Raw genomic sequence first — 27,080 nt, forward strand, 5'->3', positions numbered from 1 at the left:
GATTTAACATTCATGTTCTGTAATGACACATATAGAGATCATGTCTATAGGCTCTTGCATTTCTGCATGTATAAATGTCATTAGGCAAACCGTTTATAGGCTTAATAACAAAGTTGCATATAGACATCATGTGTATAAGACTCTTATTGATATCAGGAAAGGGTGTTAAAATCAGTAAACATATAGAAAGCATGCCTATAGGAAACCTAGTCTTTAATAGCATCATTCGTTCTTAAACAGTATCGATTGCTGGAACTAGTGTCTTTATTAAAACTGGTAATTTTATACTTCTGAAGCCCGCTAAAATTGGTAAAACTTTTTTCTTATAGCCAATCTGCACTCCCCTGAAACTCGTAAACCTTTTAATCAGTCTACATCTTTTCTGAAATAACTGGTAACTCTTTTCTAAAAATGGGTTTGCATCTTTTCTCTTTGTTTAAACGGATAATTCTTTTTTCTAAAATCAACTTGCATCTTTTCTGAAACTACTAGTACCTCTTTGCATCTTTTTCCTGGAATTAATAGATCCTTCGCCTAGGTTTTATATTTCAACTCATAAACAAGGGTTGGCTAATTAATGAATTGGGTCAGTCCCTGACAACTGTATCCGAGTTGCCTAATGCAGACTCTCTATTTAAATACATGTGTTGAACCAGTCCGCTCGCTGCTTAATTTAATCTAAGACCAAATCAATATTTGTCAAGGAATGGTAAACTAAATGATTGTTTGACTTCTGGGGTTTATTTGAGCCTTGTATGCTTGCTTGTCCTCCCCTTTTACTTGATACTTGTTTTGAATGTCGAGCTAGAATTTTATCCTTTAAACTCTACAAAGGCCCCCATCCCTTTCTTCCCCTTTAGGATTAGAAGTCCTAATACCCCGGGACTAATAGGATTGGGACGGGTAGTAGCATGCGATAAGTAAACGATACCGTTCCGCGCTTTAATACCTTAACAGGGTGGGAAGGGTAGACATGGAGATGATGATTACGCTTAACACTCCGCGTACAATTGAGTACCGGTGTTGTGCTAATGATCCATGTAATGTATAAACCTAGGACCCCTTTCTCCTTCTTTGTTAGTGTAACAAAATTTTCTGAATCTTTAAAGCTATTGCATTTTCAATTCCTACTTCTCGCATGATCTTTTCCGATTATTTGCACTAAGTACTTGACCTTTTCTCCACTTGCACGTTTTTTTACAAAATTGCTCCTTTAAAATTCAGCACTTCTTTTAACCTTTTGTGCTTCTTGTACTTGTTTATTTTTTACATCTAAAGTCACAATGGTAGCATGGCCGGGAACCACACTAGTGGATCTTGAGGGGTGCCTAACACCTTCCCCTCGAGATAATTTCAAGCCTTTACCCAAAACTCTGGTCTGCATCTTTAGTTCTTCTAAAAGTGTCCTAATGCACTATAATCATTAGGTGGCGACTCTCCAATCTCTCAAAAAACCCAATTCCAAAGTGGGAAAAGAGTTGTCTTCCCAAATGTCGTGAACCCGATTCCGCGAGGAAAAAGGGGGCGTCGACAGCTGTGTATTGGGGCAACATGACATCACGGGAAAGAAAGAGCAGGCAATTTATTACCTCAGCAAGAAGTTCACATCTTACGAGGTGAAGTACACTCAACTTGAGAGGACGTGTTGTGCCTTAACTTGGGTAGCGCAGAAATTGAAACATTACTTGTCATTCTATACCACCTATCTCATCTCTCAGTTGGACCCATTGAAGTATATTTTTCAGAAGCCCATATCCATAGGGAGGCTCGCCAAGTGGCAGATCTTGCTCACGGATTTTGACATTGTCTATGTGACCTAGACTGCAATGAAAGCACAAGCTTTGGCTGATCACCTGGCCGAGAATCCAGTAGATGAAGAATATGAACCTTTGAAGACATACTTCCCTAATGAAGAGGTAATGCATGTCGATGAACTAGAACAAGTTGAGAAGCCGGGATGGAAAATGTTCTTTGATGGGGCTGCCAACACCAAAGGCGTCAGAATAGGAGCAGTACTTATTTCTGAGACAGGGCAACACTACCCTATTATAGCTCAACTTCGTTTCTATTGCACCAATAACATGGCTGAATACGAGGCGTGTATCTTGGGTTTGAGGTTGGCTATAGACATGGGTGTCCAGGAAATCTTGGTCATGGGTGACTCGGATCTTCTGGTGCACCAGATTCAGGGGGAATGGGAGACACGAGATTTAAAGCTCATACCATACCGGCAATGTTTGCATGATCTTTTTCAACGGTTTCAGTCAATAGAGTTCAAGCACATTCCAAGGATTCATAATGAGGTCGCCGATGCTTTGGCTACTTTGGCATCAATGTTGCATCATCCGGATAAGCTTATGTGGACCCTTTGCAGATTCAGGTTCGCGATCAGCATGCTTATTGTAATATGGTGGAAAAGGAACTTGACGGTGAGCCGTGGTTTCATGACATCAAGGAATATATCAGATGGGGGTGTATCCGGTACAGGCCACAGGTGACCAGAAAAGAACGATTCGGCGGTTGGCAAGCGGGTTTTTCTTTAGTGGAGGAGTATTGTACAAAAAAACTCGAAATCTCGGGTTGTTAAGATACATTGATGCGAGGCAGGCCACAGCTATCATGACTGAGGTACATTCCAGAGTTTGTGGACCGCATATGAGTGGGTACGTTCTGGCAAAGAAGATCCTCCAAGCGGGGTATTACTGGCTTACTATGGAGCGGGATTGCATCAGTTACGTACGCAAATGTCATCAGTGCCAAGTGCATGGAGATTTGATTCATTCTCCACCATCAGAATTACACATGATGTCCGCACCGTGGCCTTTTGTTGCATGGGGCATGGACGTCATTGGGCCAATTGAGCCAGCAACGTCAAATGGGCACAGGTTCATTTTAGTGGCTATAGACTACTTTACCAAGTGGGTAGAGGCTAAAACGTTCATGTCCGTAACCAAGAAAGCTGTGGTGGATTTTGTGCATTCAAACATCATCTGTCGGTTCGGGATACCAAAGGTGATCATTACAGACAATGGAGCTAATCTCAATAGTCATTTGATGAAAGAGAAATGTGAGCAGTTCAAGATTACCCATCGCAATTCTACCCCATACCGCCCTAAGGCAAATGGTGCGGTTGAAGCGGCCAAAGAGAATATAAAGAAGATACTTCGGAAAATGGTAGAGGGTTCTAGACTTTGGGGTACTGCACCACTGTTCGGACTTCAGTAGGGGCGACTCCTTATTCATTGGTGTATGGCACCGAAGCAGTGATACCCACAGAAGTGGAGATCCCGTCCCTTCGAATTATCGCGGAGGCTGAGATCGATAATGATGAATGGGTAAAAACCTGCCTGGAACAGTTGAGTCTGATCGATGAGAAAAGATAGGCATCAGTGTGTCATGGCCAATTGTACCAACAAAGAATGGCAAGAGCGTACAACAAGAAAGTGCGTCCGAGGAAGTTTGAAGTGGGACAGTTGGTGCTGAGACGTATTTTGCCTCATTGGGCTGAAGCAAAAGGAAAGTTCGCCCCAAACTGGCAGGGGCCATTTGTTGTAACCAGAGTGTTGTCCAATGGGGCACTATATTTAACAGATGTGGAAGGAAAATGTGTAGAAATGGCTATCAATTCCGATGCGGTCAAGAGATACTATGTATGATTTCTTTATTTAATTGTATATTGTTTGTATTTGGCATATTTTGAAGAATGAAATGACGAAGGCGTTTTGTTCTGCTATCTAAACACTTTACCCCTTTGAGCCTTGTTTACCCCTTTGAGCCTTGTTTACTTTCTTCCATACCCCTCTTTCGGAATCAATGGCACAATTCAAAAACGCAAGGGCGGAGGATAAGGAAGTGAAAAAACAAAAAAAAAAAAAAAGAGAAAGAAAAGCCTGAAAAGAGAGAAGAAAAAGAAAAAGAAGAAGAAAAGAAAAAGAAAAGAGAAAAAGAGAAAAAAAACAACAAAACAACAAAAGTGAAAAGAACAAAGAAAGAAGAGAAGAGAAAAGGAAGGAAAAGGAAAGAAAACACAACAACAAAGCAATTTCTATGAACTGAACTACGTTTGACTTGATCCCGAAAGGGTACGTAGGCAGCCTCTCTCTGAGGTTCAGTCACACCAAAATAAAAGTCCAAAAGTCCCCAAGGAAGAAACTGGGGCAGAAGTTGTGGTTGTGCAAGAGATTTGNGGTCCACAAATTGCCCACCGACCCAGCATGCCCTCCTGTCAAGCAGAAGCTAAGGAAATTTAAAACAGATATCAATGTGAAAATCAAAGAGGAGGTCACCAAGCAGTTTGATGCAAAGGTCATCCGGGTCACGCGGTATCCCACCTGGTTAGCCAACGTTGTCCCTCTGCCAAAGAAGGATGGAAAGACCAGAGTGTGCGTTGATTACCGTGATCTCAATAAGGCGAGTCCAAAAGACAACTTCCCACTGCCAAACATCCACATATTGATTGACAATTGCGCAAAACATGAGATTAGTTCCTTCGTGGATTGTTATGCGGCCTATCACCAGATCTTAATGGATGAGGAAGATGCGGAAAAGACGGCATTCAATACGCCTTGGGGAACGTATTGTTATAGGGTCATGCCATTTCGGTTGAAGAACGCAGGGGCAACATATATTAGGGCGATGACCACCATGTTTCATGACATGATACACCGGGAAATTGAGGTCTATGTAGACGACGTGATCATAAAGTCGAGGAAGCAGTGTGACCATGTCAAGGACCTGAGGAAGTTTTTTCAGAGGCTCCGCAGGTACAACCTCAAGCTTAATCCAGCGAAGTGTGCATTTGGCATCCCGTCTGGGAAACTGCTGAGGTTTGTGGTAAGTCGATGCGGTATTGAGCCAGACCCGTCCAAGATCAAAGCCATTCAAGAGTTACCACCGCCAAAGAACAAAAAGAGGTGATGAGTTTGCTTGGGAGATTAAATTATATCAGCAAGTTCATTGCCCAGCTCACAACGACTTGTGAGCCTATCTTTAAGCTGTTAAAGAAGGATGCTGCGGTCAGATGGACCGATGAATGTCAGGCCGCATTTGACAAGATTAAGGAATATCTTGCCAATCCACCTGTGTTGGTCCCGCCTGAGCCGGGAAGACCCTTGATTCTTTATCTGACAGTTTTGGATAACTCTTTTGGCTGTGTATTGGGGCAACATGACATCATGGGAAAGAAAGAGCAGGCAATTTATTACTTCAGCAAGAAGTTCACATCTTACGAGGTGAAGTACACTCAACTTGAGAGGACGTGTTGTGCCTTAACTTGGGTAGTGCAGAAATTGAAACATTACTTGTCATCTTATACCACCTATCTCATCTCTCGGTTGGACCCATTGAAGTATATTTTTCAGAAGCCCATGCCCACAGGGAGGCTCGCAAAGTGGCAGATCTTGCTCACGGAATTCGACATTGTCTATGTGACCAGGACTGCAATGAAAGCACAAGCGTTGCCTGATCATTTGGCCGAGAATCCAGTAGATGAAGAATATGAACCTTTGAAGACATACTTCCCTGATGAAGAGGTAATGCATGTCGATGAATTAGAACAGGTTGAGAAGCCGGGATGGAAACTATTCTTTGATGGTGCTGCCAACACCAAAGGCGTCGGGGTAGGAGCAGTACTTATTTCTGAGATAGGGCAACACTACCCTATTACGGCTCAACTTCGTTTCTATTTCACCAATAACATGGCTGAATACGAGGCGTGTATCTTGGGTTTGAGGTTGGCTATAGACATGGGCGTCCGGGAAGTCTTGGTCATGGGTGACTCGGACCTACTGGTACACCAAATTCAAGGAGAATGGAAAACAAGGGACTTGAAGCTTATACCGTACCGACAATGCTTGCATGATCTTTGTCAACGGTTACCCTAGTTTACCCAACCAGTCCCAAATTAACACCATACAACCGCTTTGACCCCCTCACGCCCAATATGTATCTGATTTCCCTCAAATCATTGTCAAACGCTTCAAATCTTGGATCTGAAATATGAAGCCTAGTCCCTGTTTCCCCTTTTGCATCTTTGGGTCTTGAGAGGTGTGGGTGAACTCAAAACATCCGTTAGTCGATTTGTTCTTATTATGAATAGACGATTAACGGTAGTTCGAATTCACCCTTTGGCTCGACGGCCTGAGTGAGTGATTCCAGTGTCGAAGAGGTTGTTTCAGGTAATCCTCTTTTCTTTTCGTCGTTTGATTTTGGTTTTTCTGCATTCTGTCATAATTTGGGCTGTATATTCAGTCATTAAGTTTTTGTGTTTTTTTGTTGTTTTCTTCTTTTCTGAGTTTTATTTCTTATAGGTTTGAGGTTGATCATGTTTAATTGTTTGTTCATTAAGAGAATGGAAATGGTGGCATGTTAGGGTTTAGAGATATTATCTATTATGTCCAGTTAATCCAGTTCATTCATATTAGTTTCTGAATAGATTCAAGTATTCCTGGGCGTGTCGTTTGCCAAGGTCACTGAGCAATAGATGCAGGTCTAGTTATAAGTTTAAAGTAATTCAATATTGGTTTGTTTGATCTTCCTTGCTTCTTCAATTCTGAAACTTGTTGTTTATCCTAGTTGTTAATTAGTGGGAACTCTTAGGGCCTTAATTGCATCAAAGGAAACTTAGGGGTCTTAAGGGTCAGGTAAGGGCTGTAATAACTAATCAGGCAAAGGGCAATTCAGGAATTCTAGGTAGGGTAAGGGTAAATAATGAGGGATTAGAGGGTAATTTGGGAAATTGAGGGGTAGGGAATCTTTTCATAACTGAAAGAAGAAGCTTCCAGCAGGGATTACTAGCCAATTTCAGGCTTTTAAGTATATTAACTTGAGAAACAAGTCAGTAAATAGAGGACCAATCTGAATAACAAAAGAGGGACTAAAAAGAAAATAAGCATTAGAGGGCTGCCCTTAGTCTTGCCTATATAAAGCAGCCCCTAGTGCCTTGTTGACTAAGTTTTGAGCCTCTAGAATTCCCCCAAAATCAGTCTTCAAGTTTCACGGAGCAGAGGATTTGAAATTCAAAAAAAAACTCTAGATCTAATTCTTCAAAAAACCGGAAACTGCTGGGGTTTGTGGTAAGTCGACGCGCTATTGAGTTAGACCCATCCAAGATCAAAGCCATTCAAGAGCTACCGCCGCCAAAGAACAAAAAAGAGGTGATGAGTTTGCTTGGGAGAATAAATTATATCCGCAGGTTTATGGCCTAACGACTTGTGAGCCTATCTTTAAGCTGTTAAAGAAGGATGTTGCGGTCAGATGGACCGATGAATGTCAGGACGCATTTGACAAAATTAAGAAATATCTTGCCAGTCCACCTGTGTTGGTCCCGCTTGAGCCGGGAAGACCCTTGATTCTTTATCTGACAGTTTTGGATAACTCTTTTGGCTGTGTATTGGGGCAACATGACATCATGGGAAAGAAAGAGCAGGCAATTTATTACCTCAGTAAGAAGTTCACATCTTACGAGGTGAAGTACACTCAACTTGAGAGGACGTGTTGTGCCTTAACTTGGGTAGCGCAGAAATTGGAACATTACTTGTCATCTTATACCACCTATCTCATCTCTCGGTTGGACCCATTGAGGTATATTTTTCAGAAGCCCATGCCCACAGGGAGGCTCACAAAGTGGCAGATCTTGCTCACGGAATTCGACATTGTCTATGTAACCAGGATTGCAATGAAAGCACAAGCGTTGGCTGATCATTTGGCCAAGATTCCAGTAGATGAAGAATATCAACATTTGAATACATGCTTCCCTAATGAAGAGGTAATGCATGTCGATGAATTAGAACAGGTTGAGAAGCCGGGATGGAAACTGTTCTTTGATGGGCTGCCAATACCAAAGGTGTCGGGGTAGGAGCAGTACTTATTTCTGAGACAGGGCAGCACTACCCCTGTTACGGCTCAACTTCGTTTCTATTGCACCAATAACATGGCTGAATACGAGGCGTGTATCTTGGGTTTGAGGTTGGCTATAGACATGGGCGTCCGGGAAGTCTTGGTCATGGGTGACTCGGACCTACTGGTACACCAAATTCAAGAAGAATGGGAAACACGGGACTTGAAGCTTATACCGTACCGACAATGCTTGCATGATCTTTGTCAACGGTTTCAGTCAATAGAGTTCAAGCACATTCCAAGAATTCATAATGAGGTCGCCGATGCTTTGGCTACTTTGGCATCAATGTTGCATCATCCGGATAAGGGTTACGTGGACCCTTTGCAGATTCAGGTCCGCGATCAACATGCTTATTCTAATATGGTGGAAGAGGAACTTGACGGTGAGCCATGGTTTCATGACATCAAGGAATATATCAGGATGGGGGTGTATCCGGTACAGGCCACAGGTGACCAGAAAATAACGATTCGACGGTTGTCAAGCGGGTTTTTCTTTAGTGGAGGAGTACTGTACAAAAGAACTTCAGATCTCGGGTTGTTAAGATGCATTGATGCGAGGCAGGCCACAGCTATTATGACTGAGGTACATTCTAGAATTTGTGGACCGCATATGAGTGGGTACGTTCTGGCAAAGAAGATCCTCCGAGCGGGGTATTACTGGCTCACTATGAAGCGGGATTGCATTAGTTACGTACGCAAATGTCATCAGTGCCAAGTGCATGGAGATTTGATTCATTCTCCACCATCAGAATTACACACGATGTCCGCACCGTGGCCTTTTGTTGCATGGGGAATGGACGTCATTGGGCCAATTGAGCCAGCAGCGTCAAATGGGCACAGGTTCATTTTAGTGGCTATAGACTACTTTACCAAGTGGGTAGAGGCTAAAACGTTCAAGTCTGTAACCAAGAAAGCTGTGGTGGATTTTGTGCATTCAAACATCATCTGTCGGTTTGGGATACCAAAGGTGATCATTACAGACAATGGAGCTAATCTCAATAGTCATTTGATGAAAGAGACATGTGAGCAGTTCAAGATTACCCATCGCAATTCTACCCCATACCGCCCTAAGGCAAATGGTGCGGTTGAAGCGGCCAACAAGAATATAAAGAAGATACTTCGGAAAATGGAAGAGGGTTCTAGACAGTGGCATGAAAAACTGCCTTTTGCATTGTTGGGGTACCGCACCACTGTTCGAACTTCAGTAGGGGCGACTCCGGCTTTTAAGTAGATTAACTTGAGAAACAAGTCAATAAATAGAGGGCTGCCCTTAGTCTTGCCTATATAAAGCACCCCCTAGTGCCTTGTTGATTAAGTTTTGAGCCCCCAGAATTCCCCCAAGATCAGTCTTCATGTTTCACAGAGCAGAGGATGTGAAATTCAAAAAAAAACTCTAGATCTAATTCTTCAAAAAACCCAAAAAAACAGAAAACCTTCAAAAATCAGAAAAAATACTGTTCCATTGATAAACCTTAGGTTAATTTCGAGTATTAGTTATGGATTCACATCTTCTAGTTCAATATTTGGTTGCTGAAGTTTCAGAGACTTACTGGATTGAATTCGAGTAAATTTGGTTTTAATTGAGCTGTTTAGTCGTCTATTGGGTTTTGTCACTCGTTAGTTCATCCCTGGGTGTTTGAGAAGTTGATTCTGATTCAAAAGAAATTACTCCTGTTGTTGCTGTGGTGATCTCTGTTAGACCTCTGCTGCTGCTGATCTATTTCTCCTCTTACATTTGTTTCTAATTCCAGGTACACAGTTGTAACTTTGTTAATTGTGAGCTGAAACTGTGAAGAATGAATTTACTTGAAGAATTGAGTTCTGATTTAATTCATTTCCAGATCTGTGTATTCAACATTTAGTTCACTGACGCTGCTTAAGTTTTTTGCTTGCTTTTGTACTGAAGGGCTGTATAAACTGTTATGTTTCATATTCATGTGATTATTATGAGTCGAATACTAGCGGTAGTTAGTTTCATGATAGGTTGATAGAATAATTTCGTAAATGATTTGTTCATCGTTCCAGATCTTTGTGATTAGTAGAATACAACATTAGCAGCATCTTCATAGTTTGAGTTCGATTATTATGTCAATCTAAGGTATACGTCTAGATGATATTTCTGTCAATTCAACGTTCCAATTAAAAGGAAGTAGTGGTTGTAAGAGATAGGATTTCATGTTTCAGTAGCTAGTTTCAATAGTCTAGATTGCTTAGTTCAAAAATAGTTGGTCTGCTTTGTGTTAGTAAAATCATGTTCCAGTTTGTTTCTCACCTTAGTGGCATATAAGAACTCATCAGAAGACAAGTAGGCAAAATAATTTGAGTAATACACTGCATTGGCGAATTGAATTGTGATTAGGGATTGTCTGGGCTGCACGTCGAATTTGAAATCGAATTTTTCATAACTGTAATGGATTTGGACCTTAAAATCTCTACGAATCAGCTAAGTGGAATTATAGGTTGACATTAGGACCTTGTCATACTGGGCTCAAACACCAGGCCCAAACGGTCACCTTCAGCTCTCAGCTGAGATACCCGTACCAGCAAGCCTTGGGCCTGGACCCTGCATCACAGGCCCAAAAATGTCCTGCCCTTTGTACCTGTAATCTGGGGTTTGTTTCAGACGAATTACTGACAATGCCTTGTCTTTTACTTATTTTGTTGGAATTAATTGATTTGAGATCGAACAATAAGAATTTGACCTTTTCAAGTATGTTAATTAATTAGGGCCCTTTTAGAGAGAATATTAAATAGAAAATCGTAGTTACTTCAGGATTGGCCTTTAAATAATAAATGAGGTGAGCCCTGCCGAATAAAATGCATAAATTGCGGGGCCCTCTTTAAATGTTTATATTAAAATACTTAGACTTCGGGACGGGCCGTTTAGCGAATTTCACGACCCTCCCCAAAGACAATAATACGCTAGTTGCTTCAGGCCCGGCATTTAATAATATTACCTTCCTAAACTCGAGTGCACATTTATGTGACCCAAATCCAAATCCCAACGAAGTTGAAATGTGTCAAAAACTAAGGGTGCATTTATGTGACGTGGTTCGAGACGTATTTTCACGACGTTGCAATTCTCTTTAAAAATAATAATAAAGCGGTTCAAAGTTAAAAAGCACATAAGTCAAAACATGTTTTAAAATCAGATATCTAGCCAAATATGACAGTTGAGCGACCGTGCTAGAACCACGGAACCCGGGAATGCCTNTCGGAAATGCTGAAGAACGGATTTGTACCTGGAAAAGGCTTGGGTGCTTCTTTACAAGGCATCGTACAGCCGGTATCCCTTCCTGGAAACCTGGATACTTTTGGTTTAGGCTTCAAGCCCACTGCTGCAGACATAAGGCGACCTAGAAAAATGAAAAAGAAAGCATGGACACTTCCAAAACCTATTCCCCGCCTTTCCCGTTCCTTTGTCAGGCCTGGTACTAAGAAGCGCCTAGCAACAGCAATGCCCAGCTGTGTGATTGATCCCGATGAGGAGCTGATCGAGAGGTTTGAAAAGTTGTTTGATGAGGTGAATGTGTTGGAGGCCGGAGAAGGTCCAAGCAAGGCAGATGTTCAGTTCGTGGGGCCCCAGGCAAAGCTTAACAATTTAGAAGCAACTCCCCTTCCTACCCGGAGGGAGTCTTGGTAGTTAGTTTTGATTTCCTTTCAGTTTAATCTGGATTATTTCCAAGGTTGTAATTCGGATGCTATGTTCCGTTGGTTTGGATGAGTTAAACCTTGTTATCTTAAATGTTAATGAAATGCAATTTTCCTCCTTTTTCATTCCTGATAGTTTTTATTTTGTCTTTCTTTTCCTTCTTGTACAATCCCTTTTATGCTGGTTTCAGTGATGTGTCATGCATGAGGAGTCTTCGGCCCAGTCTTAAATGCCAATCTAACTCCGAAATAATAATACAAGAAATTGGGTGTGATGACGAAGTAGAATATGATGATGAGAAAGCTTTTGAGGAAATCAGTAAAGAATTAAGCCATTTCGAAGAAAAACGCAAACCTAACCTGAATGACACAGAAGCAATCAACTTAGGGGATCAGGATAATGTACGGGAAACGAAAATAAGTGTCCATTTGGAACCTCAGCTCAAAGAAGAGATAATCAAGTCATTGCTTGAGTACAAAGATGTTTTCGCGCGGTCATACGACGATATGCCGGGTTTAAACACTGACTTGGTGGTCCATAAATTGCCCACCGACCCAGCATGCCTTCCTGTCAAGCAGAAGCTAAGGAAATTTAAAACAGATATCAGTGTGAAAATCAAAGAAGAGGTCACCAAACAGTTTGATGCAAAGGTCATCCGGGTCACGCGGTATCCCACCTGGTTAGCCAACGTTGTGCCTGTGCCAAAGAAGGATGGAAAGACCAGAGTGTGCGTTGATTACCGTGATCTCAATAAGGCGAGTCCAAAAGACAACTTCCCATTGCCAAACATCCACATATTGATTGACAATTGCGCAAAGCATGAGATTGGTTCCTTCGTGGATTGTTATGCGGGCTATCACCAGATTTTGATGGATGGGGAGGATGCGGAAAAGACGACATTCATCGCGCCTTGGGGAACGTATTGTTATAGGGTCATGCCATTTGGGTTGAAGAACGCAGGGGCAACATATATGAGGGCGATGACCACCATGTTCCATGACATGATACATCGAGAAATTGAGGTCTATGTAGACGACGTGATCATAAAGTCGAGGAAGCAGTGTGACCATGTCAAGGACCTGAGGAAGTTTTTTCAGAGGCTCCGCAGGTACAACCTCAAGCTTAATCCAGCGAAGTGTGCATTTGGTGTCCCGTCTGGGAAACTGCTGGGGTTTGTGGTAAGTCGACGCGGTATTGAGCTAGACCCGTCCAAGATCAAAGCCATTCAAGAGCTACCACCGCCAAAGAACAAAAAAGAGGTATTAGCAGGTTCATTGCCCAGCTCACAACAACTTGTGAGCCTATCTTTAAGCTGTTAAAGAAGGATGCTGCGGTCAGATGGACCGATGAATGTCAGGCCGCATTTGACAAAATTAAGGAATATCTTGCCAGTCCACCTGTGTTGGTCCCGCCTGAGCCGGGAAGACCCTTGATTCTTTATCTGATAGTTTTGGATAACTCTTTTGGCTGTGTATTGGGGCAACATGACATCACGGGAAAGAAAGAGCAGGCAATTTATTACCTCAGCAAGAAGTTCACATCTTACGAGGTGAAGTACACTCAACTTGAAAGGACTTGTTGTGCCTTAACTTGGGTAGCGCAGAAATTGAAACATTACTTGTCATCTTATACCACCTATCTCATATCTCGGTTGGACCCATTGAAGTATATTTTTCAAAAGCCCATGCCCACAGGGAGGCTCGCCAGGTGGCAGATCTTGCTCACGGAATTTGACATTGTCTGTGTGACCCGGACTGCAATGAAAGCACAAGCGTTGGCTGATCACCTGGCCGAGAATCCAGTCGATGAAGAATATGAACCTTTGAAGACATACTTCCCTAATGAAGAGGTAATGTATGTTGACGAATTAGAACAGGTCGAGAAGCCAGGATGGAAATTGTTCTTTGATGGGGCTGCCAACACCAAAGGCGTCGGGGTAGGAGCAGTACTTATTTCTAAGACAGGGCAACACTACCCTGTTACGGCTCAACTTCGTTTCTATTGCACCAATAACATGGCTGAATACGAGGCGTGTATCTTGGGTTTGAGGTTGGCTATAGACATGGGCGTCCGGGAAGTCTTGGTCATGGGTGACTCGGACCTACTGGTACACCAAATTCAAGGAGAATGGGAAACACGGGACTTGAAGCGTATACCGTACCGACAATGCTTGCATGACTCTGTCAACGGTTTCAGTCAATAGAGTTCAAGCACATTCCAAGGATTCATAATGAGGTCGCCGATGCTTTGGCTACTTTGGCATCGATGTTGCATCATCCAGATAAGGCTTAAGTGGACCCTTTGCAGATTCAGGTTCGGGATCAGCATGCTTATTGTAATATGGTGGAAGAGGAACTTGATGGTGAGCCGTGGTTTCATGACATCAAGGAATATATCAGGATGCGGGTGTATCCGGTACAGGCCACAGGTGACCAGAAAATAACGAATTGACGGTTGGCAAGCGGGGTTTTCTTTAGTGGAGGAGTATTGTACAAAATAACCCCAGATCTCGGGTTGTTAAGATGCATTGATGCGAGGCAGGCCACAGCTATCATGACTGAGGTACATTCCGAAGTTTGTGGACCGCATATGAGTGGGTACGTTCTAGCAAAGAAGATCCTCCGAGCGGGGTATTACTGGCTTACTATGGAGCGGGATTGCATCAGTTACGTACACAAATGTCATCAGTGCCAAGTGCCTGGAGATTTGATTCATTCTCCACCATCAGGATTACACACGATGTCCGCACTGTGGCCTTTTGTTGCATAGGGCATGGACGTCATTGGGCCAATTGAGCCAGCAGCGTCAAATGGGCACAGGTTCATTTTAGTGGCTATAGACTACTTTACCAAGTGGGTAGAGGCTAAAACGTTCAAGTCCGTAACCAAGAAAGCTGTGGTGGATTTTGTGCATTCAAACATCATCTGTCGGTTTGGGATACCAAAGGTGATCATTACAGACAATGGAGCTAATCTCAATAGTCATTTGATGAAAGAGACATGTGAGCAGTTCAAGATTACCCATCGCAATTCTACCCCATACCGCCCTAAGGCAAATGGTGCGGTTGAAGCGGCCAACAAGAATATAAAGAAGATACTTCAGAAAATGGTAGAGGGTTCTAGACAGTGGCATGAAAAACTGCCTTTTGCATTGTTGGGGTACCGCACCACTGTTCGGACTTCAGTAGGGGCGACTCCTTATTCATTGGTGTATGGCACCGAAGCAGTGATACCCGCAGAAGTGGAGATCCCGTCCCTTCGAATTATTGCGGAGGCTGAGATCGATGACGATGAATGGGTAAAAACCCGCCTGGAACAGTTGAGTCTGATCGATGAGAAAAGATTGGCATCAGTGTGTCATGGCCAATTGTACCAACAAAGAATGGCAAGAGCGTACAACAAGAAAGTCCATCCAAGGAAGTTTGAAGTGGGACAGTTAGTGCTGAGACGTATTTTGCCTCATTGGGCTGAAGCAAAAGGAAAGTTCACCCCAAACTGGCAGGGGCCATTTGTTGTAACCAGAGTGTTGTCCAATGGGGCACTATATTTAACAGATGTGGAAGGAAAATGTGTAGAAATGGCTATCAATTCCGATGCGGTCAAGAGATACTATGTATGATTTCTTTGTTTAATTGTATATTGTTTGTATTTGGCATATTTTGAAGAATGAAATGACGAAGGCGTTTTGTTCTGCTATCTAAACACTTTACTCCTTTGTTACCCCTTTGAGCCTTGTTTACTTTCTTCCATACCCCTCTTTCGGATTCAATGGCACAATTCAAAAACGCAAGGGCGGAGGATAAGGAAGTGAAAAACAAAAGCCTGAAAAGAGAAAGGAAAAAGAGAGAAGAAAAAGAAAAAGAAGAAGAAAAGAAAAAGAAAAGAGAAAAAGAGAAAAAAAAAACAACAAAACAACAAAAGTGAAAAGAAGAAAGAAAGAAGAGAAGAGAAAAGGAAGGAAAAGGAAAGAAAACACAACAACAAAGCAATTTCTATGACCTGAACTACGTTTGACTTGATCCCGAAAGGGTACATAGGCAGCCTCTCTCTGAGGTTCAGTCACACCAAAAAAAAAGTCCAAAAGTCCCCAAGGAAGAAACTGGGGCAGAAGTTGTGGTTGTGCAAGAGATTTGATTCCGAAAGTTGTAGTTTTAAACCCGCGTCGAATGGTTTTTGAGCCTTTGATACCCTTTCTTTCTAACCCTGTCCAAAAGCCTGCATTACGGTCCAAAGAAAGACCTTCTGATCAATCTTCAGGGAATGCCAAGTCGAGCAGGAAGAGGTGATTTATGTTAGGGACAACACTCTGGTCCAAATAAAAAATGATGAAAATGAGAGAGTCTTATCGGTGAAAACCCTCACGGGCACCGTAAGGCGACGGGAGATGAGAGAAATCAAAAATGAGACAGTCTTATTGGTGAAAACCCTCACGGGCACCGTAAGGCGAAGTGAGTTGAGAGAATTTAAAAATGAGAGAGTCTTATTGGTGAAACCCTCACGGGCACCGTAAGGCGAAGGTGAGTNATGAGGTGAGCCCTGCCGAATAAAATGCATAAATTGCGGGGCCCTCTTTAAATGTTTATATTAAAATACTTAGACTTCGGGACGGGCCGTTTAGCGAATTTCACGACCCTCCCCAAAGACAATAATACGCTAGTTGCTTCAGGCCCGGCATTTAATAATATTACCTTCCTAAACTCGAGTGCACATTTATGTGACCCAAATCCAAATCCCAACGAAGTTGAAATGTGTCAAAAACTAAGGGTGCATTTATGTGACGTGGTTCGAGACGTATTTTCACGACGTTGCAATTCTCTTTAAAAATAATAATAAAGCGGTTCAAAGTTAAAAAGCACATAAGTCAAAACATGTTTTAAAATCAGATATCTAGCCAAATATGACAGTTGAGCGACCGTGCTAGAACCACGGAACCCGGGAATGCCTAACACCTTCTCCCGGGTTAACAGAATTCCTTACTCGGATTTCGGGTTCGCAGACTGTTATACAGAGTCATTCTTTTCTTCGATTCGGGATTCAACCAGTGACTTGGGACACCATAAATATCCCAAGTGGCGACTCTGAATCTTTAATAAATATCGAATCCCGTTTCGATTGTCCTTTAATTGGAAAAACTCCTTTATACCTTTGCGGGTGTAGTAGAAAAAGGAGGTGTGACACTATCCAAAACTCACCCGAGCCCTCGGGGCTCCAAACAAAATATACACACAATCTCAAAAACATCCTACGGACTTATTCGTGCGATCAAATCGCCAAAATAACATCATAAACATCAAATTAAACCTCAAAATCCATGAATTCCTTCAAACTTCATTAAACATCAAAATTTTCCAATTTAGGTCCGAATCACGTCAAACGACATCCGTTTTTCACCAAATTTCACAGAAACATCTTAAATCATATATCAGACCTGTACCGGGCGCCGGAACCAAAATACGGGCCCGATACAACACGTTCTAATAAATTTTCATTTCAAATTTCCTTAAACAATTTCAGAAAATAATTTTCCAAAAAAATTCATTTCTCGGCCTTGGGACCTCGGAATTCGATTCCGGGCATACGCCCAAGTCCCATATTTTCCTACGGACCCTCCGGGACCGTCAAATTATGGGTCCGGATCCGTTTACCCAAAATGTTGACCAAAGTCAAATTTACATTTTAACATCAAATTTTAGCATTTTTCATAAAATTTCACATTTAAGCTTTCCGGCTACGGGCCCGAACTGCGCACGCAAATTGAGGCGACTCTAAATGAGGTTTTCAAGGCCTCGGAAGCATAGAATTCATTTAAAACAGGTGATGACCCCTTTGGGTCGTCACAGCTTATTGGGGTCGCTTGGGGTTGGGCTTGAGGATTGGGCCAAGGGTTTGGGTATGTTTAGTCCTAAAAATAGCTCAAACATTAGGCCAGCTTTTAAATAAGAGATTAAAAGGGAAATAATTTAATAAAAATAGTTAAATAAATATATAAAAATGTTGTTTATGCAAATTAATACTTTAAAATAATAGTAGAAAATTATATAAATGTAAAATATTATTTGGACCCAGAATAAAATGGCAAATGCAATAAAAATCCAAAATATAGGCTATTATTGCAAGATTTTGCAAATAGCTTAAAAATACTAATGTAATTATATAAAATGAAGTAAAAAAATATTTGAAACATGTATTTTGGATGCAAACAATAATTTTAGGTGATTAAGTCATCACAAAATAATTTGAAGGAGTAATTAATAAATATTCAAGTTATTTAAATGTAAGAAAATCAATTTTAAAGCTTTAAAAATTATGGAAAATTATAGAAAATGCTTGTATAGATTTTGTAAACTAAATAATGATTCAAATGTACTTATACAATTTGAGAAAATATGAGCACAAAATTGGGTATCAATACAACCCACTACAAACGACCCGCCCGTTCAGTTTTTAATCCTGGCCGTTGATCTTGAGATCAACAGCCCTCGTTCATTCGCCCCTTTTAATTAATCCAATCCAAACCAAACCCTAATCCTCATTTCCCACCTAGCAGCCTCCTCTGAAACCTCTCCACTCCACTCGTCTCTGAGAAACCCAAGCCGCCATACCCTTAATTCTCTTCGATTCCAACATAAACATGGAATCAATCCATGATCGACTTACCTATTTTGTGATACTTTACTATTATGTGCGTTTCTATGGTGTTACTTAGTTCTTGCCCTATTTTTGGCAAGAACTACCTTTCAAGAACGGACCTGATGTACTCTGATTTTGTGAAGGTCTGGACGATCTTTCGTCTGTATGCACTCTACAATGGACGATTCTTGCATTATTGGTTCGATTTAAGGCCGTTGGACCCAACTAGGGTTTGAGATTGTCCTTTTTTCTTACTCATTTTGATGAATGTGATATATTCTTTCCTTTCTTGTGTTGGACTGATGATTTTCCATGTTCATCCGCTTAATTTGAACACTATATAAACCCCTCCCCAATTTCCCCTTTAGACAGACCTAATTTCCACTGCAATTACACTCACTACACTCTTCTCTCACTCGTTCACTTCTTCTGAGACACTTGAATATTTTTTGAAATTGTTGAATCCTTGATCGGCTAAAAGCCAAGGCCATAATATTGTTCAAACAACCTCCTTCAGTGCAAGCACTGCTCGGAGCCCTTCTCGAGGCTCTTGTGAACTCTGAAGCATCGGGGATCTGGGGTTCTCTTTCTACCAGTATTCTAACTCCTCATTCTTTTGTTCATTTAACTTTGCTACCGGTTAGTGTGCTTGACTCTTGCAATGTCAACTATTCTCTTTTCTGTTTGTCTATGACATGTGTGTTCTATGTGCTAATGTTGTTTAAATTCTATAAGCATGATTCAGTTTTCTTTTTATTAATCCCTGGTACTGTACTGCCATTATATTGTATTATGATCCCCTGCAATTCCATGTTCTTTATTAGTTGAGTTCAGTAGGTTTTAGCATACGTAAGATGCTTTCATTATATGTATGGATTCCGACTTTCTTAGGTATTTCTAGACTAATGTGTGTTTTCTATCTTGTCCTGTATTTCTATGTTTGTATTCTAGACCTTGTTGAGTTCTTTTTGCCCAATATGATAGATCTTTGAGGCTGCATTGATTAGCTAAGGCATGTTCCCATGTCATTTAAGTTTTGTTGCGTGTTTTGTTTAGAATGGCCTCTAAGGCGAATTGCTATGTTAGTTTCCCTTCTGTCTAGGCAATTAGTGCAAATAGCTATGCTTACCTATCTCATTCCCCTTAAGTGTTGTGTATTCTCATGAGTTAGGAAACTGTTGAAGTTTATGGTAAAACATACCATTAGTTTAATGCTATGCTGCTTATGATCATCTTTATGTGAAATTACATATCCCTCTAACTATGATTTTTTTGAATAAGGCTCACTTGTTTAAAATCTTTTTCTGACTCATTTTGGTTAATGTCTCGTGCTAAACTTGATTTTTGAGAAATTAGCATGTGTGTGTTTGTCATGTTAGCTGTATAGACTTGTATCGTTAGCCTTCTTAATATGTAACTATGTTCAGTATGCTATACCCTTCCCTTTGTTGAATGATTGTTCAATATGGTGTTAGTTCTTCTATGTCAAAGTTGCTATGCCAAAGTTACCTACCCAGTTGGTATGCTCAAGTCCTCTTATTTAACCAATCTTGTTCCCTTAGCTTCTAAGAATTATGACCATTGCAAATAGACTTTAGGACTGTCAATTGGGTACTATATATGGTTTCTCCCGTCTAATTCTGGTAAGAGTTCATGTATGGCCATGAGATTGTAGTTGATACACTCTCACACTTGAGATATGATGGGTTCTGGGTTTACTGTTCGTGCGAAAGGTGAAGCTCGCTGAAGGCCCAGGTGTTACTGGGTTATATTCTTTTGGGCCTGCTCTGTGTAATGGGCCTATAATCTTTTAATATGTAATGTTCGCACTTGTGTTAATTATTTTTTGGGTCTGTAATAATTTGTGAACAAAAACATATGGGGAAATTAGTAAAAAAGGGGATAGGGTACTCTAATTCTCACATAAATAGGTAGAAAGCATGCCTATAGGATCTATGTGGTCTATTCACTATTCGCTTTACATGTTTTGATTTCATGAGTAGAAAGCCTGCCTATAAGAGTCATACGCACAGATATCACTTAAACATATGCTCTTTCAAGTATTTGTCGTACATGCTTCCACTACTGTGTTTCCTTAGATAGCATGTCTATTGGGCGTACCAGTGCAATATTCTACTCACCTAGATGCCATGCCTATAGGACATCGAATAACTAATCTATCAGTTGCCTCAACTATCATTGCTCTGCTCATCTAGATACGATGCCTATAGAATTAAAAATCAACCAATCGATCCATATCAATTGTGCTGTTTAGAAAGCATTCTTATAGGGATAAATCAATTTCCAACTGTTAGATATCATGCTTCTAGGACATTGTCACATGCCGAGGAACTTGTCTATAAAATCAGCATTGGTAATTCTTGATTCTTGGGTCGTTTCATCGCCTTTTGCGAACAATCTAGAAATCATGCCTATAGGTTTGTTATCTACAAATCTATTGCATGTACATCACTAAAAATCAAAATCACTTAGAAGCCATGTCTATAGGAGATTTAATCTGTCCGTACGTTGGCCTAAAAATACAACATTGCCTGTTTGATATTGGAATCATACAGAGATAATGCCTATAAGACCAAAGGACTATAAGTCTCCAAATTTGAAATGTTCTATTGCTTAATCTAAAAATCAGTCTGCATGATTCTTTGTTTATTTGTTGTCACGACCCAAAATCTAACCATGGTCGTGATGGCGCCTATCGTGTTACAAGGCAAGCCTACTACCCAAAATATTATGACTAATTAATTTTAAGCATTTAATAAAACAATACCAATATTTAAATTTCTCATAAACTAAATCAACTCTAAATATAAATAATATAAAATACGGAAACGAGTCCCAAACATCGGCATGTTACTAAGTCATGAGCGTCTAAAACTATGAACTGAGATATATAAACTGTCTAGTTGTCCAAAGAAGAAATGATAAAAAGAGTAACAAGGTCCTGCGGACGCTGGCAGCTACCTTGCAATCTCCACAGATAGCCGGCCTGAAATCAACGATCGTTGCGCTCTAACTCACCCGGATCAGCACATAAAGTGCAGGGTGTAGTATGAGTACAACCACATCAGTAGTAACCGAAATAACTAAGGAACTGAGTAGTAGTGACGAGCTAAGCAAAACAGTCCAATTATTTATTTTCACAATATACAATAACTATGAATAAACAGGTAAATTCCATAAAACCAACAAATGCCACAAAGAAATTTAACAGATAAATGCAGCAACAGCAAAAGTAAATGCAACCTCACAGCAATGTCAATCCATCACTCAGCACTTGCACTCACCACTCCACACTCAACATTCTGCGCTCATTGGGGGTGTGTACAGACTCCGGAGGGGCTCCCAAAGCCCAAGCGCTAAGCACGGACAACACACGCGATACCATATCAATACCTGGATCCGCACGATCAACTCACATGCTACGCGGACAACTCACGCGCTATGATATATATACCTGGACCCGCACGGTCAACTCACGCGCTACGCGGATAAATCACGCGCTATAGTATTAATATCCTCACAACCAGGCCATCATATCAATACCTGGATCCGCACGGTCAACTCACGTGCTACGCGGACAACTCACGCGCTATGGTATCAATACCTGGACCAGCACGGTCAACTCACGTGCTACGCGGACAACTCACGCACTATGGTATTAATATCCTCACAATCAGGCTATCGGTCTCACTCAATCATGTACCTCACTAGCCTCACCATCATCAAAAAATAAGGGGACACAGCCCACATCAAGTATCACGACAAATTAGCAAGTAATAGAGACGGAGGTAAACATGTACAACAATTTCTATGACTGAGTATAATTATTGTAAGCATGAATAAAGCCTAAGCATGATCCCTAACATGAAGGCAGACAAGTTCAACAACAAGTAAATGCATATACACAGATAATGGCCATTAGGCCTCACAGTCTCACAGGACGGACCAAGTCTCAATCCCTCGAGGCGTACACCCACACGCTCATCACCTAGCGTGGGTATCACCTCCAAACAATCACATGATATCAAACTCTCTGGGTTTATACCCTCAAAGCTAGAGTTAAAACTGTTACTTACCTCAACAGCGTAAAATCCTATTCCGGGATGCCCTCGTCTCTGGACTGGGTCTCCAAAAGCTCTGAGTCTAACCAAAATCAGAATAATACTATCAACATGGGCTAAAGAATCGAATTCCACAATAAAAACTACAAAATAGCCAAAAGTCCGAAATCGGCCAAAACCCAGCCCCCGGGACCACGTCTCGAAACCAGTCAAAAAAGGCAGAATAATAAACCTTGTCCTCTCTCTAGTCTAACCATATAAAATTTACCAAAATCGGACTCCGTTTGGTCCCTCAAATCCCTACCTAAAACTCTCCAAAACTCAAACCCTAACTCCCTCGATTTCACTTTGAAATCATCAATCAAATCCCAACAACGAAGATGGATTTCTGAAATATAACCAAAACCGAGTAGAGAACACTTACCCCAATCCATATGGTGAAAATCGCCTCCAAAATCGCCCTAATCCGAGCTCCCAACTCAAAATATGACCGAATGAACAAACTCTAGTTTTATATATTTTTCTGCCAGCTATTCTGCCTCGTTTTTCATGCCAAATGATCCCGAAACTCACTTTTTATTCCTCCAATGGATTCCTTGTGAAATGTTAGTCAAGTTAGGCTTTTGAATCACTCAATTTGACCTTATAATGAAGGAGATATGTTGGTTTCAATATTTGCAAATAATGCAGATTTTTAATTACGCCGTCAGTGGCAATTTCGTAATTAATTTGAAAAATCTGGCAACCTAATTCTTAGTAAAATGACCAAAAATCCTCATATGATGTCCAAATTTGACGATTCTTTTCTACGGGTCCGTAATTGCGATACGGATCTAATGCTTCAATCAAAAAAAGAAATAGGAGCTCATTTGCTCAATATGATATCATTTATGCTTGATGAAACGGCGTCGAAACATAAGAAAAACGAGTGCAACACAACCCAAACCTATCCGAAACTCACCCGAGTCCCTCGGGACCTCAACCAATAATTCCAACAAGTCATATATCACTATCCAAACTTAGTCGAACCTCCGGAACACCCAAAACAACACCAAAACACCAAATCAACCTCGAATTCAAGCCAATGAGATTCTAAACTTCCAACTTTTGCAAATTCAAGCCTAATTCTACCACAGACCTCCAGATTATATTCCGGACACACTCCTAAGTCTAAATCACCCAACGAAGCTAGTCGAATCATAAAAATCCAAATCCGAATTCGTTTACTCATAAGTCAACTTCCGGTTGACTTTTCTAACTTAGTTTTCTAACTAAGAGACTAAGTGTTCATTTCACTCCAAAACTACTCCAAACCCAAACCTACCAACTTGATACAACTCAACACAGCTGAACAACATATAAATAAGCATAAATGGGGGAAATGGGGCTATAACTCTCAGAGTGAATGACCGGGTCGTTACATCCTCCCCCTCTTAAACAAACGTTCGTCCTCGAACGAGTCTAAAACATACCTGAAATCACATGATATACCGCATAATTCAAACACTCACAACGATGATTTCTAATCATAGCAGCTGCCCAAAACAACCAAACGTTGGTAATAAACCTCTTATCAGACAGAGCCTGAACAAGCTATATAAAGTAACAAATCAAACACCCATTAGTCCTTACTACATCTCAAGTAAACCCTTCTAGTCACATTCGATCAAACCGAACACAATCTCGCAGTCAAATAATACTCGCCAAATAGCCATCAAATCACAAATCCCACTAATAAGGACACCAACGGACATATAAGCACGTGCTCACACAATCGAAATCTTCGTACTCCAGCTACAGACAAAACTCGGCCTCAAGTCCCCCAGACTGACCCAACATCAACACACATGTCATGAACCCAATTCTCCCTCCGTGAACTGTCGTGACGGCACCTAGTCTCTACGACTAGGTAAGCCTAACAAATGCAGAAGAAAGAAAACAATCGCAGAAGAAAGTAATTAAAAACCGAGATAACAAGGTTAAACAGTGTTTAAGATGCCGCCTCGCATATAACAGTACAAGAATCTCAATCTAACACTCCCAAAATCTGGAACCCCATGAATCACATGCTAAAAGATTACATAATAAGCTCTAACTCCAGAATGTCTACCAACAAGAGAAAGTACAGAAAGGGCTATACTAGTACTGAGAATAGAAAGGGACTCTTCGGTCTGCGGACGCGGCAGATATACCTAGGAGTCTCTACAAAATGCCTCGCCTCAAGCGTGATAAGTCTGAGTGGGAGTACCTGGATCTGCGCATGAAAAACATGCGCAGGAAGGGCATGAGTACACCACTGCGGTACTCAATAAGTGCCAAGCCTAACCTCGGTCGGGTAGTGACGAGGAGGGTCAGGGCCCTACTGAGGTTAAAGGAAATACTAGATACAACAGTGTAGAATAAGACAGTATACTCAAGTGCAACATTAAAAAGTAACACGGGATAGAAGAACAATAGCAACTTTAACAAAAACAAAGTAATCGCGAAAATAAATACAGCTCAACGCAAAGATAATAATCGGGGATCTCTCGGTATCCCGAGGATCTCTTAGTATCCTCAATATGTGTGCTGGGGATCTCTTGGTATCCCGAGGATCTCTTGGTATCCTCAAAATACGTGCTAGGGATCTCTTGGTATTCCGAGGATCTCTTCGTATCCTCAATATACGTGCTGGGGATCTCTTGGTATCCCGAGCATCTCTTGGTATCCTCAATATATGTACTAGGGTTCTCTTGGTATCCCGAGGATCTCTTGGTATCCTCAATATATGTGCTGGGGATCTCTTGGTATCCCGAGGATCTCTTGGTATCCTCAATATATGTACTGGGGATCTCTTGGTATCTCGAGGATCTCTTGGTATCCTCAATATATGTGCTGGGGATCTCTTGGTATCCCCACTACAGTCAAATTCAATATATGCGTAGGGGATCTCCCAGAATATTCATCCGTAGTCCCAAAATAAAAGAAAGACAACAATATCAAGGAAAGAATACACAATTTCATTCAAGAGCGAAATAGTATGAAGTAACTCAGTATAATGATAAAGATAACAACAATTACAACAGAGAAAATATCGCAGAGAGAATACAGCTCAACACAGAGATGGAAATCTGGGATCTACCATGATACCGTCCTGTAGCCCCCAAATGTAAATGTCCAGTGGATCTCCCGGGTGTAGTCCCGTAGTCCAACTCATAGTGCGACGAGGATCTACCGGAATATCGATCCGTAGTCCCCAAATATAACAGACAAGGGGGATCTACCGGAATACCACATCCATAGTCCCAAATAAACAGACAAGGGGGATCTACCGGGAACCGCCCGTAATCCCAATGTAAACACGCAACAACAACACAAGGATAATCAACTCAAACCAATTAATATCAAAATGGACAGGTAATTCTAGCCTAACATGCTGCACAGAGTTCACATAAACAGTTTAAGCAGATAGGACAATTAATACACTTAAGCATGCTTCCCTAAACTACGCAGTAGGCTTAAAAAGATACAAGTGATGTTCAAGAAGAAAGAAGTGTGAACACCTAATTTTTGACCACACCCAAATTCTATTGTATTTTAATGTAAATATTTCTTGTAGGTCTATATATATATATATATATATATATATATATATGTGTGTGTGTGTGTGTGTGTGTGTGTATTCATATACTTATAGAATATTTTGTTGTTATTTGTAAAGAGAAAAAGAAAATTTACAAAAAATATATATAGTTTCTTTTAGTTTGAATTTTAATAAGTAAGCTATAAAATATTTCTAAGTATCATTTAANCTGAAAACTCTTCATGTTTCCAAGCAAAGAGGGGCATGCTGTGAACACCTAATTTTTGACCACACCCAAATTCTATTGTATTTTAATGTAAATATTTCTTGTAGGTCTAATCTTATATATATATATATAAGATTATTTTGTTGTTATAGAATATTACTTATAGAATATTTTGTTGTTAAGATTACTTATAGAATATTTTGTTGTTATTTGTAAAGAGAAAAAGAAAATTTACAAAAAATATATATAGTTTCTTTTAGTTTGAATTTTAATAAGTAAGCTATCAAATATTTTTAAGTATCATTTAAAGAACATGTAAATATTTAGTTTTCCTATGTTGTAAGAAATATTGGTTAATCTTCTTATTTTTGTAATTTGATTTATCTTTTAAAAAATTAAAAAAAAATAAGGGAAGATACAAAATGAAGTTACGTCAATTGATTTATTTAAGAATTTACTCTTTACCTTAACAAATAAAAAAAATAACCCATGATCCCATTTTCTAGCTAACTCCCCACGTTCCCTTTCCCCCTTACCATCACAAACCCCATGATCTTTCCCCTACCCATACCCTACCCTCTTTACTTTCTCCTCTAGACCGGTTAACGGGTCGAAACTAAGGTAAGTTCCTACTATAAATAACTAAGTAAGAAAAGTAAATAGTAAAGAAGAAGGGGAAGGGAAAGAAACGGGAAGGGAATTAGTAGGAGGGAAAACGGTTTAACGGTTTTTGGGTTTAAAAAGGAAAACCGTTAAATTTGTTAAGTAAAGTTAATTTTCCTTGTGTTGTTTGTAGAGTCGTACTTAGTACGTTCTATAATTAATTTAAGTTAAAGTAACTAGAACACGAGTTTAGTTGTATACGGACTAGGTGGCTTAAACTTACGGAAAGTTAACTAACGGTAGGGTAAAGTTAAACCGTGGAAAGTTCTAAACTACCGGTTCGGGTTTCCGGTACGTAGGGTTGGTGTTAAAGGTCGTTTTTCGGTTCGGTGGTAGGGGAAAAATTTTGGGTTGTAATCCCCAAGGCGTT

The sequence above is a fragment of the Nicotiana attenuata genome, chromosome 8 (assembly GCF_001879085.1).
Source record: "Nicotiana attenuata strain UT chromosome 8, NIATTr2, whole genome shotgun sequence".
Taxonomy (NCBI): domain Eukaryota; kingdom Viridiplantae; phylum Streptophyta; class Magnoliopsida; order Solanales; family Solanaceae; genus Nicotiana; species Nicotiana attenuata.